A 21,265-nucleotide genomic window follows, 5' to 3' on the forward strand; every position below is an offset into this window, starting at 1 on the left:
AACCCACATACATATATTTTCCCCTATCCCCATTGTTCTCATTTTATGTATCAACCTTTTGTGTGGAACCGTATCAAAAGCTTTTGAAAAGTCCATATACACAACATCCACTGCATTTCCTTGGTCCAGTCCAGAACTTGCCTCCTCATAAAAACTGATCAGATTAGTTTGACAGGAACGGTCCCTTGTAAACCCATGTTGATATTGGGTCATGAGGTTATTCTTCTTCAGATACTCTAGTATAGCATCTCTTAGGAAACCCTCCAGGATTTTACCCACAGTAGAGGTTAAGCTTACTGGCCTATAATTTCCAAGTTCAGTTTTTGTCCCCTTTTTGAATATTGGCTCCACATTTGCTATACGCCAGTCCTGTGGTACAGACCCTGTTATTATGGAATCTTTAAAGATTAAAAATAATGGTCTATCTATGACGTTACTTAATTCCTGCAGTACTCGCGGGTGTATCCCATCTGGGCCCAGGGATTTGTCAACTTTAGTGATTTTTAGACGCCGCCGTACTTCCTGCTAGGTTAAGCAAGTGACATTTAATGGAGAATTTTTGTTATCACTAATCATGTTTTCTGTCATGCGATTTTCTTGTGTAAATACAGTTGAAAAAAAATTAGCATATTGGCTTTTTCCTCATCCTCATCCACCATTTCACCCAGACTATTTTTAAGGGGGCCAACACTATCATTTTTTAGTTTTTTACCATTTATGCAGTTAAAGAATATTTTGGGGTTATATTTACTTTCTCTGGCAATGATTCTCTCTGCCTCAATCTTTGCTGCCTTGATTTGTTTTTTACATAATTTATTTAATTTTCTATATTTATTTAATGCCTCATCACTACCTACTTGCTTTAGCTCTCTAAATGCTTTCTTTTTGTCACTTATTGCGCCCCTTACAGCTCTATTTAGCCATAGTGGTTTCCTCCTATTTCTAGCATGTTTATTCCCAAGGGGTATATATTGTGCACAGGTCCTATTCAGGATGTTAATAAATGTCTCCCATTTGCTTTGTGTAGCTTTATGTCTCAGGATATCGTCCCAGTTTATTGCACTAAGATCATCTCTTAACCGTTGGAAATTTGCCTTCCTGAAGTTTAGTGTCCTTGTAACCCCTCTACTACTTATCTTATTACTTGAAAACTTATTATTTTGTGATCACTATTACCCAAGTGACCCCCAACTCGTATATTTGATATGCGGTCTGGCCTATTGGTTAATATTAGGTCTAGCAGTGCCCCCCTTCTTGTTGGGTCCTGAACCAGTTGTGAAAGGTAATTGTCTCTCATAGTTGTCAAAAACCTATTTCCTTTGCTTGAACTACATGTTTCTGTCCCCCAATGTATTTCAGGGTAGTTGAAGTCTCCCATAATAATGACTTCTCCTTGAGTCGCTGCTTCATCTATTTGCTTTACAAGGATATTCTCCGCTACTTCCATTATTTTTGGAGACTTATAACAAACCCCTATCAGTAATTTATTATTTTTTCCCCCTCCCCTTATCTCCACCCACAGGGACTCTACATTTTGATTAGATTCAGATATATCCTCCCGCAAGACAGGTTTTAAGGATGATTTTACATATAAACACCCCCCCCCCTCACTTGTTTGTACGGTCATTTCTGAACAGACTATAGCCCTGTAAATTAACTGCCCAGTCATAGCTCTCGTCCAGCCACATCTCAGATATCCCTACCATGTCATAATTATTTTCCAACAAAATTAATTCTAATTCCTCCATTTTGTTGGTGAGGCGTCTGGCATTAGTGTACATGCATTTTATGTATCTCTCTGTACCTCTATTCCTTCTTACTTTATTGACTGTTCTAACCCCACCCCCAATTTCTTTATTTGTGCCCAGGCCACTATCTGCACTATCTTCCCCACCTATAAAATGAATACCCACCCCCAATCCCTAGTTTAAACACTCCTCCAACCTTCTAGCCATTTTCTCCCCCAGCACAGCTGCACCCTCCCCATTAAGGTGCAGCCAGTCCCTAGCGTAGAGTCTGTAGCCAACTAAGAAGTCGGCCCAGTTCTCCAGGAACCCAAATCCCTCCTTCCTACACCAGTTCTTGAGCCACTTATTTATCTCCCTAATCTCCCGTTGCCTCTCTGGCATGGCACGTGGTACCGGTAGTATTTCAGAGAATACCACCTTGGAGGTCCTTGCTTTCAGCTTGCAGCCTAATTCCCTGAAATCAGCTTTAAGGACCTTCCACCTACCTCTAACTTTGTCATTTGTGCCAATGTGCACCATGACCGCTGGGTCCTCACCAGCCCCTCCCAGTAATCTGTCAACCCGATCAGCGATGTGCCGGACTCGAGCGCCAGGTAGGCAGCACACTGTTCGACGATCCCTGTCTTTGTGACAGATTGCCCTATCTGTTCCCCTAATAATTGAGTCCCCCACTACCAGCACCTGCCTGGCCTGCCCTACTCTCCTATTTCCCTCTTTACTGGAGCTGACACTCCTCTGGCTTTCAGGGGACATGCCTTGCTGCAGTAGTGCTACCCCTGTACCGTCACTCCCCTCATCTGCCAACTTTGCAAACTTATTGGGGTGTGCCAGATCAGGACTAGCCTCCCTGGCACTCTTCCCTCTACCACCCCTTCTAACTGTCACCCAACTAGCGACCTCACTGTCCTGCAGCTCCCGACTACCACCCTCCCCCACATCTACCCCAGTGAGCTGCTGCTCAGTGAGCAGCAGACTCCTTTCCATATTGTCAATGGATCTCAGTGTTGCCAGCTGCTCATTTAGATCCAGTATCTGGGCTTCCAAACACACAACGTGCACACATCTCGCGCAGCAGTAAGCAACCTCGACCGGCTGTTCAAGGAATACATACATGTGGCAAGATGTACACTGGATAGCATTGTCAATAATGGAGCTCATTTCCTAATGGGGATTGCAATATACAGAATGTTAAGTAAAAAGAAAAGTAAAGAATTAATGAAATACAGTCAGCAATTCAGTCCAAAGTCCTCCCTTCCAAACTCCCTGAATACAAAGTCACTGAAAAACAAGTCACACACTTACTATCGTTCGCACTTATGCTCCGGACACACGCAGCTCGTTCACACTCGCAAACTAAGAGATTTAAAGAGGTTTTTTTTTTTTTTTTTTTTCCAGCAATGCACCCTTCACCTCAATGCACTTCCAAAGGACTGGATGCCCAACCAGATGCCCCTTATAAACCCTTAATTATGACCCCTTCCCCTTAATTAACCCCTTGTGAGTAAAGCTACACCTCAGGATTTTAGTGCAATGTAGTTTACCCTTAAATACACAGGTAGTAAACTAAGAAACTGTAAAACTGTAATGAGAAAATAGGTTCTAAAAAGCCCAATAAATCTAAACAGGTAGAAAAGCACGCAGCAGGTCACAATGCAGCACTCACCGCAATTCACACAGGTATTTTCTGCAGGATTCCCAATAGCTCTTCACTGAAAAACAAGTCACACACTTAATTCGTGACCGGTAACCGCGACCAATGAGCAGAGCTTTGTTTAAATTTGGCGCCAATCTCGCTGATTGGTCGAGTCTGCCGTCCGCGACCAATCAGCAGAGCATTGTTTAAATTTGGCGCCAATCTTGCTGATTGGTCGCGTCTGCCGTCTGCGACCAATCAGCCGAGCGTTGCTTAAATTTGGCGCCAATCTCCCTGATTGGTCGCGTCTGCCGTCCGCGACCAATCAGCAGAGCGTTGTTTAAATTTTGCGCCAAAATCGCTGATTGGTCGCGGCTGGCGGTCGCGACCAATCAGCAGAGCGGGGTTTAAATTTGGCGGCAATAATGCTGATTGGTCGCGGCTGGCATCCGCGACCAATCAGCACAGCAGTGTTTAAATGTGGCGCCAAAATCGCTGATTGGTCGCGGGCAGCGGCCGCGACCAATCAGCACAGCGGTGTTTAATTTTAGCGTCAAGATCACTGATTGGTCGGGTGCGGAGACCGCGACCAATCAGCGAATCGTATTGCTGAGGACCGGGGAGCGCCGCTGCCTGTACCGCTACTTCCGCTGCGAGAAGCCGGGACATGAGCGACTGCTCGCAGCAAAAGTATCCCGACCCGCAGCGCCTCTCCCCGGTCCTCCCTTGACACCCTAGCCGCTGATCTCCCGACAGTAGCCGCATGGTGTTACTAAGGTCCTGACATTTGTGTTCAAAATAGCTGATTGGTCGCGGGCGCTGCCCGCGATTAATCACTGATTTGGGCGCCACATTTAAATAGCGTCCGCGACCAATCAGCACAGCGGTGTTTAAATATGTCTGCAAGATCGGTGATTGATCGAGTCCGCTATTTAAATGTGGCACCCAAATCGGTGATTGGTCGCGGGCAGCGTCCGCAACCAATCAGCACAGCAGTGTTTAAATGTGGCGCCCAAATCGGTGATTGGTCGGGGGCAGCGTCCGCGACCAATCAGCACAGCGGTGTTTAACTTTTGCGGCAAGATCAGTGATTGGTCGCGACCGAAGATCACCAATTTGGCGACCAATCACCAATTTGTGCGCCACATTTAAATAGCGGCCAATCATCACAGCAGTGTTTAAATGTGGCGCCAAAATCGCTGATTGGTCGCAGGCAGCGGCCGCGACCAATCAGCACAGCGGTGTTTAAATGTGGCGGCCAAATCGGTGATTGGTCGCGGCGAGAGATCGCGACCAATCATCGTATCGTATTGCTGAGGACCGGGGAGCGCCCCTGCCTGTGCGGCTACTTCCGCTGCGAGAACACGGGACATGAGCGGGCACTCGCAGCAGAAGTATCCCGCTCCGCAGCGCTGCTCCCCGGTCCTCCCTTGACACCCTAGCCGCATGGAGGTCAGCGTCGCCGGCGGTCGGGAGATGAGCGCCTCGCGACGGTCATCTCCCGGCTGTATTGCAGCTGAGTTCCGTCCCGCAGATGAGCCGCTAACGGCCGCCATCTTTTTTCAGAAATCCCGCGGCGCTGATTGGCCGCTGCCGGACCAATGAGTGATGCGAGATTTCCTGGACAGACAGACAGACAGAAAGACAGACAGACAGACCGGATAAGACGATTATATGTATAGATGCCACATGATAGTTGGGGGGCGCTGTTACTGATTATCAATTTGCGCTCAGGAAGTTAAAGGGGTTGTCCACTGCTCAGACAACACCTTCTGAATCCCCATGTTTCCCCCCAGTAAAATAATAACACTTATACTCGCCTCCGGTGCCAGTGCTTTTCCAGCTGTGTCGGCACTGGCTCTCCCAAGGCTCGTGACATTGCTATGTCATGCAATCCCTGCGTCTAATCAGCAGTGGCTTCACTCTCCTCTCCTACAGACATAATGAACATTAGGAGGATGTGAGAAAAGAGCAGACGCTCTCATTTCCTCTGGATGTCTTGATTTGTCTGGAGGAGGGGAGAATAAAGCCATCGCTGAATGGCCGTAGGGATAATGTGTCACCCTGGCCTGGATGCCACAAAGTGTAATTAAAGCTGCGTCTGAGAGCAAGGGGGAGGTTCTCTAGTCAGGGGAACATTAGCATCCAATGCCTCCTGTCTCAGGCCAGTAGGGGGAGCAGGCTGCCCCTATAAAAGCTGGTACTGGGGGCAGGGTTAGAGAGAACTTGATGGCCTGTCTCAGCACTGAGACTTGTCCCAGAGCAGAGCAGGGACAGACAGTTGCACTGCACCTAAGAGGAAGTGTGGCAGGAGGAGAGCCACAAGCCAGAGACAAGAGGCGAAGCAAGCCTGTCTTGGCAGATAAGAGACTGACTTTACCAGACTTTGGTGTCTGAGGCTGGGAGGATTCTACATCCTCTAGCAGAGAACCAGTCCGCAAGGGACTGTATATCCCTTGGCCTAAGAAGCCTGGAGGCCCTGCCACAACCGAAGGGACCAGTAAAGCCGTACAAGGCTGGGAGCAGAAAGGAACCCACGTCGCAGGCCATACAGGCGAGAATACACGGAAAACTCGGAAACGTGGGCTGTTACCCTATAACGAGGAGATAGCCAGAAGGAGAGCAGAAAGCATGGTAGGCCTACACCCTCACCCTGACCAGGGCCAATTTCCCAGTTCCTCTCAGACATCCAGGTCCCCTCCTAGCTGGGACTGTTTGTGGGTCAATTTACCTGTTCTAGTAAAGACCCTGGACTGCAACCTGTTGTCTGTGTGCTCCTTGCTCCTCCAGCACTATTAACACTGGGACTCTCACTACCATCACTCCCACCATCCATTATACTGCCCTGGGGCCGCACTCTTCCCGTGGGGAGTCACACTACCCTAGCTGCACACCTCATCAGCCCCAGCGGTCTGCATGCAGCGGCGGTTCCTAATAACCGCAATCCACGGGTGGCGTAGTCGGACATTATCAGCAGAACGTAGCAGACTACCATTGGCCTGACCACCCTGAGCCACGGAACCGGGTCGCCACTACTACCCCCATCGTCTCCCTATTGCCCGGATCCGAGTGCCCCACGGCCCAGGGGGCGAGTCAGCTTTGGCGTAGTCGGCAGGATTTCGTGCCCGCAATCACCGGGTACTGCGTGCCTTCTAAAGACTGTCATACCTGCCGTGGTGAAGGTTCCCGCGATCCGGAGCCGTTTCCCGCCATCTTCAGTCGGTTCCCGCCATCTTCAGCTGTTTTCCCGCCATCCGAAGTCGTTTTCCCGCCGTCGGACACCATCTTCAGGACGCCGCGCGGGAAGAAGAGGGGCGTGGACGTCAAATCCGCGCGAGATCCGAAGCTCCGCCCCACGCACCGACGCTGCGCAAAGTCCTGGAAGGGAGAGAGAGCGACGCCAGGTCCTCGTCCATAGCAGCAGCAGCGGAGCCGCGGCCTACAGAAGAGGATCGTCGGAAGGTAGGCCACGCTTAACTAGGGGGGAGGAAGATGTCGGACACAGAGGCGCCCACTACCACCAACGCAGCTGCAGCAGCGGTGATGCCCTTTTCCCTGCCCTACATCGCTGGAGCGGCCTGGCTGCCCAAGTACTCAGGGGAGCCCCATGCCCTAACTGACTTTAAGGAAAGGCTGTACAGTTTGTTCCAGGTTTACCCCCTGACAGAGGAACAGACGGTCAGCATACTAACAGGGCAGTTAACTGGCGCAGCCCAAAGGGAGGTAAAATCATGGCCCACTGACGAGAAAAGGACTGTGAAGGGTATTCTGGCCCGGCTGCGGGATACCTTTGACACACGTACCTCCGCTGAGATTAAAATTAGGTTCTATGGATGTAAGCAGCGGGCACAGGACAGCATCAGAGACTATGCCCTAAATCTGCAGGAAGCCTTGAGGGCTATTCAACAAACTGACCCTGGCAGTGTGCAGGAAACGGATAAGCTGTTAGAACCTTGCTGTTAGGTTTTTTTTCCTTTGCTGGTCACATGACCTTGTTGGCCTATTTAATCCTGCTCCGCCCTTCTGGCTTTGCTGGACTTCATTGTATATCTACTTTCTAGCTAGCCTGTGCTCTGTGTCTTGCTCTGTTAGTTTGCTTGGTTTACTGACCTCTATGTTCTTTTTATTTTGTTTGTTCGTCTGTCTGCTACTATTTCTGTTAGGAGGTGTCCCATATTCCTCCCAGTCCTTAGTACTTGTAGGGATTCCTCCCCCACATCTATAGGTCTTTGTACAGACTAGCTTAGGACTTTAGCAGGTCTGATCGCAGGATCAGGTTCCCTGTTACATCGTAGGGATTCAGCTGAGTTCTATCGTAGGGACAGATCTCCTCTCTTTCCTTAGCTCTGGTAGCAGAACATAACATAAGCTGCTAACAGAACAATTCATAGAAGGTCTGCTGTCTAGCGCCCACAGGGCCCAACTGCGCCTCATGTTCTTTCAGAACCCCGACCTGACCTTTGCCCAATTTAAGGACCGGGCCATAAGGGTGCTCCATGAATCCGCAACCGGTGGCGCTATAAACCCCCGGCGCCCTGCTCTCACCTACCACCAGGAGGCGGCGCCCTCCTCTATGGACCCCGTGTGGGCTGATGCACAGGCCCTGAACCAAGCCCCGTCGAAAGACCTGCACCACCAAGTCCAGGAGCTGACCAGGAGCGTCACGACGTTGACCAGGACCGTCCAGGCGTTGCAAGTGGACCCGGCAAGACCCATCGAGCTGGCTTCAAGTCCGGAGAATGTCCCGTGGCGTCGACAGAGGAGGATCCCGTCATTCCGAGGGAGGCCCACAGACCGCTACGCAGAGGATGGACAGCCCATTTGCCGTCGATGCAACCAGCCCGGACACATTTCCAGGTACTGTAATTTAAACGGGTCCAACCTGGGGCAGAGGGCCAACCCCCAGGCATAAGATCACCAGGCCCTTACAATTTGCGTAATAAGTACGTTGGGGGGCGCCCGGTTTTACCCGTGGTGCTGGACGGTATCCCCATGAGCGCCTTGCTGGATACTGGGTCACAAGTAACCACTATCCCTTATGTACTTTTTAAGCAGTATTGGACTGATGCTGATATCACACGGTATCCAGACAGTAACTTGCGCATCATCGCCAGTAATGGCTTACCCGTGCCGCAGATGGGGTTCAAGGAGATGACCATTAAAATTGGTAAAGTTGAACTGCCGGCACAGGGAGTAATTATTGTGGACATTGACCGTCGTGAAAGTCACCCTAAAATAACTGTGGGTACTAACGTAATTGAAAATTGTCTTTCAGAGGTAATTGTAATCTTACAACAGGTGGCGGTGAATGCTAGTTCCAGCCAACAGAGAGTCCTCAACAAGGAGATAAAAGCCCTGATGAGACGGCAGCAGGTAGAACTGTCTGGTGGTGAGATCGGTAGCGTAAGACTGAGTGACCCATTCCCCATTTCCATGCCTCCCAAAAGTGAAATGATGATCTGGTGTCGGACTGCAATCGGGTTGAGAGGTAGAGACTACCAAGCCATGGTAGAACCCGTGTACTCAGACAGCAGGCCCATCATTTTTACAGCCCGGGGTGTGGTTGATGTCCGTCATGGGAGGGTGCCCGTCCGCATCCTCAACATTGGGGAGAGGGAAGTACACTTACCCAGGTACGCTACACTCGCCAAACTGTTTGTTGTCGAACACAAAGCTATCAGGGCCGTGGAACCCTTGCCTCCATCTCCTCAGGCGGAGGGTAATGGCTCCCAGAAACAAAAGGAGGACTGGTGCCAGAAACTCCATGTGGGTGCTGACTCCACTCCCCTGCACCAAAAACAAGGAGTCTACCGGGTGGTACAGGAGTACGAGAGAGTCTTTAGTAAGCACCCGCTAGACTTCGGCAGAGTAAAGGGGATAGAACACCACATCCCCACAGGGAGCCACCCACCGATAAAAGAAAGACACAGACCTGTACCCCCTGCACATTATCAGAACGCAAAGGGCATGCTAAGAGAAATGAAAGAAGCTGGGGTCATTAGAGATAGCTGTAGCCCCTGGGCAGCCCCCTTGGTTCTGGTGAAAAAGAAAGACGGCACCATGAGAATGTGCGTGGACTATAGACAAATCAACCGTATCACCCACAAAGACGCATATCCGCTGCCTAGAATAGAGGAGTCTTTAGCCGCACTAAAATCTGCTAACTTCTTTTCTACTTTGGACCTTACTAGCGGGTACTGGCAGGTTCCTGTGGCAGAGGCTGACAAGGAGAAGACCGCCTTCACCACCCCGATGGGACTGAGTGAGTTCAACTGTATGCCTTTCGGGCTCTGCAACGCACCAGGGACCTTCCAGCAGCTGATGGAATGCTGTCTAGGGCACCGAAACTTCGAGACGGTCCTCCTTTACCTGGACGACGTGATCGTCTATTCGAAGACCTACGAGGACCATCTCAAGCACCTGGCCGAGGTGTTCGAAGCCCTGGCAGGCTATGGCCTGAAGGTGAAACCATCGAAGTGTCACCTGCTGAAACCAAAGGTCCAGTACCTAGGGCACGTGGTAAGTGCGGAAGGAGTAGCCCCCGACCCTGACAAGGTCACGGCAATCAAGAGCTGGCCAAGCCCCTCGAACATCAAAGAGGTGAGACAGTTTCTCGGGTTGGTAGGCTACTACCGAAGGTTCATCCCCGATTTCACTAAGATGGCAGCTCCTATGCAGGACCTCCTGATCGGACAGTCTAAGTCCAGAAGTCAAAAGCCACCCTTCAAGTGGGATAAACCGGAAGAGGAGTCCTTCCGCCAGTTGAAGATGGCCCTCACGGGGGATGAGATCCTGACCTACCCTGATTATGGCCAGCCTTTTATTCTCCACACAGACGCCAGTAATGTGGGACTGGGAGCCGTACTGTTCCAGAACCAACAGGGCAGAGAAAGGGTGATAACGTACGCCAGCCGGAAGCTGAGGCCCACCGAGAGGAACCCGGAGAATTACAGCTCCTTCAAGCTAGAATTCTTGGCAGTGGTGTGGGCCATGACGGAACGCTTCAAGCATTACCTGGCCTCCGCAAAGTTCACCGTGTACACGGACAACAACCCGTTGACACACCTGGACAATGCGAGACTGGGTGCCCTAGAACAGCGGTGGATGGCCCGTCTCTCCAACTATGACTTCGTGATCAAGTACCGGGCCGGCAAAACCAATGCCAACGCTGATGCCCTATCGAGGATGCCTCACTTACCTGAAGGTGACGAAGACCCAGAAGAGCTGGAGGAGGTAGAACTCCCCGCGTTTCACTGGTATGGAGCCGCTCAATACTCCCACGGCGTGAAGGAGGAGGATCTAACAACCGTGATGATCAATCCCCTACCTCACCACAGCTGGGCCGAGACCCAAGATAGTGACCCTGCCATCCGCCTGGTGAAAGATCTGCTGACCCAGGAAGACGTCCGCATGGATCCGGATGCTCCAGAGGAAGCCAAGCAGCTGTGGAAGGAGAAGAGCAAGCTGTTCCTCTACGAAGGCAAGTTGTGCAGAAGGATTGTCAACCACCGGACGCACGAGCTGACCTGGCAAGTCGTGGTCCCAAGGCGGGATGCAGCTATGGTCCTGGGGGCTTACCATGACAGAGCGGGACACTTCGGTTGGAAGAAACTGGAGTTCCTGCTAAGAGGAAGGTTCTTTTGGGTCGGCATGAGAGGAGCTGTAGAAAAGTGGTGCAGAGACTGTGGCCCTTGTCACCTGAGGAGGAAGGACCGCACCAGCCAGAAGACACCCTTGAGGCCCATCGTCACCACGCAGCCTCTTGAGCTGGTAGCTCTGGACCACGTCAAATTGGCTCCAAGCCGGTCTGGATACATCTATGCCCTGACAATCGTGGACCACTATTCTCGTTTTCTAGTGGTGGTCCCGGTAAAGGACTTGACAGCCCAAACAGCGGCCAGAGCCTTCCAGCAATATTTCTGCCGCCCACACGGGTATCCGGAACAGGTCCTGACAGACCAGGGTCCAGCGTTCGAGGCTGAAATCTTCCAGGAGTTCTGCAACCTCTATGGCTGTAAGAAGATTCGTACAACGCCTTACCACCCACAAACCAATGGGATGTGTGAGAAAATGAACAACATAGTCATTGATCTCCTAAAGACGTTGCCCCTGGAGGAACGCAGCCTGTGGCCAGAAAAACTGATAGACTTATACAATCATATCCCGGTGAATGCTACAAACTGCACCCCGGCTTACCTGATGCGAGCCAGACCAGGTAAGCTACCCGTAGACCTGGAGATGGGAGTCCTGATGCCTGAGGACACCTCCCCGGATGCGGACTGGGATACGGAAAGGCAACTGCAGTACAAGAAGGTACAGGAGAGTGTGGAGAAGAGCCTGGCCCAGGTGAGAGAGAGGCAAGAAAAACTCTTCAACCAACACGCCCCTGCTGGTCCCCTAGAACCTGGTGAGCAAGTCCTGAAGCGGAAGAGAAGGCTACATAAGTTGGACGACCAGTGGGAAAGGGAACCCTACACCGTACTGCAGTCTGATCACGACAACCCGAAGGTGTGCGTGATCACCAAGGATGGAGGAGAAACCACTAGTACCGTCTCGAGACCACCTAAAAAGATGCCCCGAGCAACTCCATAGTGCAGAAGAGGATCAGAGTGACCTTGAACCCGCAGAGGACAAGGAAGAAATGATCAGCACCGTTCTCGGAGAGTTCCCTCAGTCCTGGACTCGCATAAATGATGCCATAGTGGAACCCGTCCTGCATTTCCTGCAACCGGCACAGCAACAACCAACACCAGAGCCGGAAGGTGAAGAGGAGCAAGCGGTTCCAGAGGCAGAAGAGCCTGTACCAGCAGCCCAGGAGAGTCAACCCTCTGCTGACAGTGAGCCTGCCATGCCTGCGGTAAGCCAAAGGACCCGCAGACAGCTGCCTGCCCTACCTGTACACCCAGCTGGTAGCTGCACCCTTAACGCTAGTGGGGAAAGCCAGGTCAGTCCACCACCAGACAGTGGGTTAAGGAGGTCAACCAGGAGCACAAAGGGGCAGATACCCGCTCGCTGGAAAATATAGAGCGCGCAAAAATTGTAAATAACCCTGTTGCCAAATGTTGAATTGTTTGCCAAAGTTACATGCATGTTTGGTAATTCTGTGTTTCAGTTTCTTGCAGCTACCGTAAGGACTCAAAGGTTATGGACTTTTTATAACCGGGACCTTGTATGGACTGCGTTCGGAGCCTAACCCAGGAATGAACTAAGACTGTAAAGGACTTGGGGTAGGACAGACCCCCACCTGGTTAAGGCTCCCAGTTGTATTGGTGATATGGACACCCGGTCACAGGCCACACTGTGACCTTAAGAACTCAATTTGTGCGGCACTTTCCTGATAATGTTTTATAGTTATGCATATTGTCTTTGTGCATTGTTTAGTCCCGGAGTACTAAATTTCACTAGGGGGGAATGTGTCACCCTGGCCTGGATGCCACAAAGTGTAATTAAAGCTGTGTCTGAGAGCAAGGGGGAGGTTCTCTAGTCAAGGGAACATTAGCATGCAATGCCTCCTGTCTCAGGCCAGTAGGGGGAGCAGGCTGCCCCTATAAAAGCTGGTACTGGGGGCAGGGTTAGAGAGAACTTGATGGCCTGTCTCAGCACTGAGACTTGTCCCAGAGCAGAGCAGGGACAGACAGTTGCACTGCACCTAAGAGGAAGTGTGGCAGGAGGAGAGCCACAAGCCAGAGACAAGAGGCGAAGCAAGCCTGTCTTGGCAGATAAGAGACTGACTTTACCAGACTTTGGTGTCTGAGGCTGGGAGGATTCTACATCCTTCAGCAGAGAACCAGTCCGCAAGGGACTGTATATCTCTTGGCCTAAGAAGCCTGGAGGCCCTGCCACAACCGAAGGGACCAGTAAAGCCGTACAAGGCTGGGAGCAGAAAGGAACCCACGTCGCAGGCCATACAGGCGAGAATACACGGAAAGCTCGGAAACGTGGGCTGTTACCCTATAACGAGGAGATAGCCAGAAGGAGCGTAGAAAGCACGGTAGGCCTACACCCTCACCCTGACCAGGGCCAATTTCCCCGTTCCTCTCAGACATCCAGGTCCCCTCCTAGCTGGGACTGTTTGTGGGTCAATTTACCTGTTCTAGTAAAGACCCTGGACTGCAACCTGTTGTCTGTGTGCTCCTTGCTCCTCCAGCACTATTAACACTGGGACTCTCACTACCATCACTCCCACCATCCATTATACTGCCCTGGGGCCGCACTCTTCCCGTGGGGAGTCACACTACCCTAGCTGCACACCTCATCAGCCCCAGCGGTCTGCATGCAGCGGCGGTTCCTAATAACCGCAATCCACGGGTGGCGTAGTCGGACATTATCAGCAGAACGTAGCAGACTACCATTGGCCTGACCACCCTGAGCCACGGAACCGGGTCGCCACTACTACCCCCATCGTCTCCCTATTGCCCGGATCCGAGTGCCCCACGGCCCAGGGGTCGAGTCAATTGCGTGACATAACAATGTCACGTGAGCCCTAGGAGAGCCAGTGCCAACACTACTAGAACAGCACTGGCACTGGAGGTGAGTATAAGTGTTATTATTTTATGGGGTGAAAACACAGGGATTCACAAGGGGATGTCTAAGTAGTGGTCAACCCCTTTAAGTTTATGACTCTTAAAGGAGTTGGCCAAAAGAATATTTATAAAGACACTTAAATTAGTAAGTCATACATCTTCAGTTATATGCTTCAGTCCTAAGTCCCAGCAGGTCATCTTCTAGTTTGTGACAGCTTTTCCTGTGTCGGCACATCACATGGCTATGTGTGTGAAAAAGGATGACTCATTTTAATAACACTTTTCTCTATATCACCGCCAATTTATAGACAGAAAAGGAGACTGGCTAAGCAATTGATATAAGCAGTTATCCAGTCCCCTGCACACACATCACTGGTGATATGCATATAAACTGGAAGAAAACCTGATTTGACCCAAACCAGAGTTTGTAGCTAAAGATCAGTGCACCAATAAGATGTGAACTACATTAGTAAGATGAATAATTAAATGCATGGCTTAGTAGTTATAAATAAAAATCTATCACTTTCCATAATTATGTAATTTTTACTTGGTGAAGATAACGCGCCCCCTAGGACCGTGGGGTACTCGCCACTGGGTCGGTCGGTTACTTGGGATTGTCATGGGGGCGTGACCGGGTCCAGGGCCCTAGGCGGTCATTAAAAGCAAGGACTGTTTGTTTAGGGGAAAAGATTTGTGACGCCACCAGTGGTATGCGGCTATAGGTGGCCGCCACTGCTAAAAGAGACCGCTGGGGCCGTTCGTGACGCAGCTGGGATGGATTTGCTCCCCACTGGTAGAGCGGGGCCCCAGGGCTAGCAGTACAGTTTATGTAGGGGATTGTGGATGCTGGGGTGCAGGACTGAGGGTGCAGATAATGACCAGACGACACAGGAATGGTGGTTTCCTCTACCTTTACTTGAGGTTTGATGGTGTAGACTGGGGCACTGGTAACAGAAGGTAATGGAGATCCGGGCAGCCTAGAAGCAATTTGGGATCCACCTCGCCAGGTGGGGCTGTAGGCCTTCCTTCTGCGCTGTCCTCTTTGGCCCTGCTGCCTAAAGCTATGCTGCAGCCCTCTTTGCTGAGTAAACATTTAATCCTCGCCCGTACGGCAGGCATCTCGAGCCTTTTTCAGGCATCGCTCCTTTGTGGCGGCGCCAGGCTCTAGTATGCTGCTGGGCTGCCGGGTGTTTGGTGGGGCCAGGAGACCTGCAGTCTCCTGCCCTCCGGACCTAGCTGCTGGGACTTGAGTACCCGGTTTCTGGCGCTTTTCTCTGGGGCGAGCTTGGTCACAGCTCCCCTCCCCAGGTTCTCCCTCGTCGCTCTCCTGTCTCCAACTGACTTTTCTCTATCCAACCGACTTTTCTAAACCCCCCCTCCAGGCTCCAATTTAAAAGGAAAGCTCCCCTGAAACCGGGTTAGAGCTCCCCCTTCTGGTCTGGAGCCAGGAAATGTGTTGGATGCCGGTGTTACCTGATAAAGGGACCCCTCCTTGCTTCTAGGCATGGCATCACCCCGTGTGAGGGAGGCAATGCAAATGTGACAACCGGACTCCTGGGGTGCCACATTCCCCCCTAGTTAAATTCAGTACTCCTGGACTGAGGACACCTTTAGAGTTAAACAATTAACAACAATAACGATTCATATTACCAAAAATTTACAAAGTCTCAAAAAGGCAAAAATTACAGAACATCAAAAAAACAAACAAAAATTGGGAGCAGTCATTGCGACGCTTATTGTTTATGCCGATATCTGGGAATTGTCTTTTTCCAGGCACCTGAAGGTTGGTTGATGGGAACCGCCTTAACCCACTTCGTGTATCGTCCCTGGGCGTGGCTTCAGGGCACTCTGTCGGTGGGCCTGGTTTTTGGCCATGCCTTTGGTATATTTTCAAGGCTAACAATTAACTTTACTCAATATTGTTCTGTCCACATCTAGTCCTGTGGTCCATTTGTCCATAAATATGATAACCATATATACTCACGATTGCTTAAAAGTTCTTACAAGAAGTCTTTGTAGGCTCTCATGCTTAACGGTTGCAATTATATGCTATACACTATTATCTTATTACACTTTAGTCCCTATAACGGGCAGGGAGCTGGCCTCTGGTTCTATGGGTTGATCGACGCAGTACAGTTATTGCTAATGACCTACCCGGGTCTTTAGTGTCTACTGCTGGTGTGGTGGGTGCATTATTCACTGCGCTACTTGTGGACCTACGTAGTACTGGTATACCAGATTGACTTCTGCGAACTCCTATACTCACCATGGGACTGACAGATTCACTGCTAGCAGGGGGTAGATTCACTTGTTTCACTGCGGTTGTGGCATCTGTTGCTGGGACCGTCTGGTCTCTCAGCTGTTCTAGAGTCTCTGCAGCTTCTGGTAAGGCTACTTGGGGAAGGTCAGAACAGGTACCACGATTGCTTGGTTCGCCTGCGTCCAAGACCGGGGAAATTCTCCAAGGATGGTTTGGACTGTCTCTTCCACACTTTCTGTGTGCTGGGGGCTGTTTTGGTCTTCCTCTTGGTGTCTCAATTGATCAGGGCATATCTTTAGGTGGTCTCTTGAGACTGCCGCCGAAGCCTCTCCTCCATTTTTACTGATGAGGCATACCTTGGTGTTGTCGAAGTTTGAAGGTAAGATGGTGTATGGCTCAACCTCCCACTGATCATCTAATTTGTGAACTCATCTCTTCCTTTTGAGTACCTGTTCTCCAGGTGACAAGGGAACTGCAGGTGCGTGCTGATTATAAGTTCTTTCCTGCCTCTGTCTCGCCTGGGACAAACTTCTCTCTACACATTCTTGTGTGACGCCCAGCTGCGCTTGGTATCACAGATCCTAGAAGAGTGCATTGATGGATTCCTCCACAAGAGACCCCCATAAACATTCACACATCTCCACCTTCCACCTCAGACCAGCAGAGGGAGCCCGTTAGGGATATAAATAGGGAAGGTGGAGTTGGTAGCTCAGTTAGTCTGGAGTCGACAGAGAGCCAAGTCTGTTGAGAGAGTTCCTGCAGTAGAGAAGTCTGAGAGAGGTCAGTCTGCAGTGGAGCACGGTCCAGACTCAGTTGTAGCTCAGAATAGTGAGCTTTAGGTGTGCCGGCGCCATAAGATCGGTGAAGCGCGGCAAGCTGCCGTTAGTGTGTATAGCCTAGTGAGGGCCCGAGTAGGCCGAAGGCGAGTGGAGAGTTAGTACATAGGGGGCAGAGGAGCTTAACCAGCTTACCCCGAAGCAGTTACCGGACACCGGGTCCGAGCTTACTGGGATCTCTATGACCCAGTAAGGCATAACCGGAATCCCTGGAGAACTACAAGTCCCAGGATCGCTAAAGTGCTGATATGTAACAGAGCCAGGAGACACATAGGCCCCGCAAGCTGAGGAGCTTGTATTCCAAGAAAAGGCCCTACCACAAGGTCAGCCAGCGCAGGACAGAGATAAAGTAAGGCCTAGCTCCAGGCAGGTCAGAAACTTACTGTGCAGAGGCAAGTAACAGGAGGCCCTACACCCGCTCATTGGGGAGGATCCTGATATGCACCCTTCACCCTACAGTGCTCCGGGACGTGGCTGAATTTCCATCAGTAAAAGGTACTGAAGTGACTATCGTGTCTGTCCCTGTTCTTGCTCTGACCCGGCTGGGTCTCACCTGTCCTGCATCCCCCTCTCCGCACGCTGCCCTGAGGCCCAGCTCCACCTGTGGGGAGCTAGACCATCGAGCTGCCTTATCATCGGCCTCAGTGGACTGCGCAGCGCTGGTGATTCTCACCAGAAGCCACAGGTGGCGTCACAAACTTTCATAAAACTTAACAAACAATTCCCTTTTAAAAGCTGACCCCAGGGTACGGGCCCGGGAGCCGACCACCGCGACATCCCCAAGGCCAGGCAAAGGCCCGGGTACCGAGTCATCCCCATCCCCTGGGCTAGTCACTTGCACCTTGCGGTATTGTTGCTGCCACTCCGTATCCCAGTCTACATCTGGTGATGTTGTCTCAGGTGTTAAAACTCCCATGTCTAAGTCAATGGGTAACTTGCCAGGTCTTGCCCTCATCAGGTAGGTGGGTGTACAGTTGGTGGAGTTCACTGGGATGTGGTTATGTAGGTCTACCAAATCCGGTAACTTCTCTGGCCACAGGCTACGCTCTTCAAGGGGCAGCGTCTTCAACAGGTTTATTACTACCTGGTTCATTTTCTCGCATAACCCGTTGGTCTGGGGATGATACGGCGTCGTCCTTATTTTCTTGCAGCCGTACAAGTTACAGAATTCTTGAAACACTTCTGCTTCAAAGGCTGTGCCTTGGTCGGTAAGTACTCGTTCAGTGTAACCGTGCGGGTGACAAAAGTGTTGTTGTCGCTTTGGCTGCGGTCTTAGCCGTCTGATCCTTCACTGGCACTACTACCAGGAACCGGGAGTAGTGGTCTACTATGGTGAGAGTGTAGACATAACCTGCCCAGCTTGGGGCTAGCTTCACGTGGTCCAAGGCTACCAGTTCAAGTGGTTGTTTGGTGACTATGGGCTGCAGGGGAGCCCGCTGGCTATTACGGTCTTTCCGTCTCAGGTTGCATGGACCACATTCTCGACACCATCTCTCGATTGCTTTCCTCATGCCAACCCAGTAGAATCGCTCACGTAGCAGGACTTCCAACTTCTTCCACCCGAAGTGTCCTGCTTCATCGTGGTACACCTCTCTAAGACCATTAGCGCATCCCGCTTCGGGAATACCACCTGCCAGACCAGTTCGTGTGTTCGGGAGTTGATGCTTCTCCGACACAGCTTTCCCTTGTAGATGAACAGCTTGCCCTTCTTCTTCCACAACTGGGTGCGAGTCAGCTTGTGTCAGCAACTCCTTTACTAGGTGGACAGCCGGGTCGCTATCCTGCGTCTCTGCCCATCCATGGTGGGGCAATGGGTTAAATGTGGCCTCTCTGTTGGCAGAGAGCTTGTCCCTCACACAGTGGGAGCACTGGGTCACCCCGTGATGATGGAAAGCCGGTAGCTCTATCTCCTCCAGCTCTTCCGGGTCTTTTCCCCCATCTGGCAACTTGGGCATCCTGGACAGCGCATCAGCATTAGCGTTTTTATGCCCCGCCTGATACTTGATGGTAAACTCGTAGTTGGACAGCCGGGCCATCCATCGCTGCTCCAGCGCACCTAGCTTCGCCGTTTCAAGGTGGGTCAGTGGATTATTGTCTGTGAAAATGGTAAACTTCACTGAAGCCAGGTAGTGTATGAGGCGCTCTGTTACAGCCCAGACTATGGCTAAAAACTCCAACTTGAAGGAACTATAGTTGTCGGGGTTCCTTTCTGTGGGATGGAGCTTCCTGCTGGCATAGGCAATCGCTCCCAATCCCACATTGCTGGCATCCGTATAGAGTATAAAGGGTTGGCCATAGTCGGGGTAGGCCAGGACTTTGTCTCCCGTAAGAGCCACCTTCAGTCGAGTGAAGGATTCTTCTTCTTTTTTACCCCACATGAACGGAGGATTCGGGTTCTTGGCCTTCTTGGACTGGCCCACTAAGAGGTCCTGCATGGGTGCCGCTATCTTGGTGAAACCCTTGAGGAATCTCCTGTAGTAGCCTATCAGCCCGAGGAACTGCCGCACTTGCTTGATAGTGGAGGGACTTGGCCAGTCCTTTATCACAGTGACTTTTTCAGGTTCTGGTGCTACAACTTCGGTGCTTACCACATGGCCTAGGTACTGTACCTTGGGCTTCAACAGGTGGCACTTGGATGGCTTTACTTTCAGACCAAAACCGGATAAGGCCTCGAACACCTCGGTCAGATGCTCCAGGTGGTCTTCATACATCTTTGAGTAGACGATTACGTCGTCCAGGTACAGCAGAACAGTTTCGAAGTTTTTGTGTCCTAGGCAACACTCCATTAACCGCTGGAATGTTCCCGGGGTGTTGCAGAGCCCGAATGGCATGCAGTTGAACTCGCAGAGGCCCATTGGTGTCGTAAACGCGGTTTTCTCTCTGTCCGCCTCTGCCACGGGAACCTGCCAATACCCACTGGTGAGATCTAAAGTGGAGAAATAGTTAGCGGATCTCAGTGCAGCTAATGATTCCTCAATTCTGGGTAATGGGTTGGCGTCCTTATGTGTAATGCGGTTAATCTGCTTATAAACAACACACATCCTCATTGTACCATCTTTCTTTTTAACGAGGACTAATGGAGCTGCCCAGGGGCTACAACTATCTCTGATCACCCCAGCCTTCTTCATCTCCCTTAACATTCCCTTGGCACATTGATAGTGAGCTGGGGGTACAGGCCGGTACCTCTCTTTAATGGGCGGATGATCTCCTGTGGGGATATGATGTTGGACCCCTTTTACCTGCCCAAAGTCTAGTGGGTGTTTGCTAAAGACTCGCTCATATTCTTGGACCACCCGGTACACCCCATGCTTTTAGTCAGTCAGTGCCTGCTTGTAGCTTCTGACACCAATCCTCCATCTGCCCCTTGGAGCCATTGTCGTCTGACTGTTCGGACGGAGGCAAGGGTTCCACTGCCTTTATTGCATTGTTTCTGACAGTGAACAGCTTAGCAAGGGTGGCATACCGGGGTAAATGGACTTCTTTCTCCCCACAATTCAGGATGCATATTGGTACTCTCCCCTTGCGGACATCGACTACCCCCCTGGCTGTCAAGATGGTGGGCCTACTATCAGAGTACATGGGTTCTACCAGGGCCTGATAATCTTGACCCCTGAGACCTATTGCTGCCCAACACCATATTAACATTTCACTCCTAGGGGGTATTGCAATGGGTAATGGATCACTCACTCTGACACTGCCGACTTCTCCACCAGACAGCTCTACCTGCTGTCTCTGCATCAGGACTTTGATCTCTTTCTGCAGAACTCGCTGCTGACTAAAACTGGCAGTCTCTGCGACCTGTTGCAACAAAACAATAATTTCTCCAAGACAATTCTCTATAACATTGGTGCCTAAGGTTATCATAGGATGACTTTCTCGGCGATCAATATCTACAATAATCAACCCTTGCGATGGCAATTCTACTCGGCCAACGTTTATGGTCACCTCTTTATACCCCACCTGAGGCAAGGGCTGACCATTGCTGGCAAAGATGTTAAAGTGTTCATCTAGACTGTGGGTAATGTCTGAATCAGCCTAGTATCGTTTAAAAAGGATAAATGGCATTGTTGTCACCTGGGAACCAGTGTCCAGTAACGCGTTCATCGGGTTGCCAGAGGCGGCAGATGGGTTGTCCGTTCTGGTCATAGCGATTGCTGTCTCTCCCTCTGGTCGGTGGAATTCTTCTCTGCCGTCGCCACGGGACGTCATCTGGACTGGAAGCCAGCTGGATTCTTTCCTTTGGAGACACATGCATGGCCTGCACG

The 21,265-nt window shown here is 51.0% G+C and overlaps 1 long non-coding RNA gene across 1 annotated transcript in view; it reads right to left on the minus strand.

Moving 5' to 3' along the window:
* The window catches only part of LOC141164531 (uncharacterized), a 40,967-nt gene extending 20,187 nt beyond the window's left edge, over positions 1 to 20,780 (minus strand). Inside the window, exon 1 of the long non-coding RNA XR_012250925.1 lies at positions 20,688 to 20,780. This is a non-coding gene — a long non-coding RNA (uncharacterized lncRNA). The remainder of the gene's footprint in view (positions 1 to 20,687) is intronic.
* Positions 20,781 to 21,265: the final 485 nt, after the last annotated feature.

This window comes from Phyllobates terribilis, unplaced genomic scaffold (assembly GCF_046119375.1).
Source record: "Phyllobates terribilis strain yellow unplaced genomic scaffold, ASM4611937v1 Scaffold_10__3_contigs__length_209671492, whole genome shotgun sequence".
Taxonomy (NCBI): domain Eukaryota; kingdom Metazoa; phylum Chordata; class Amphibia; order Anura; family Dendrobatidae; genus Phyllobates; species Phyllobates terribilis.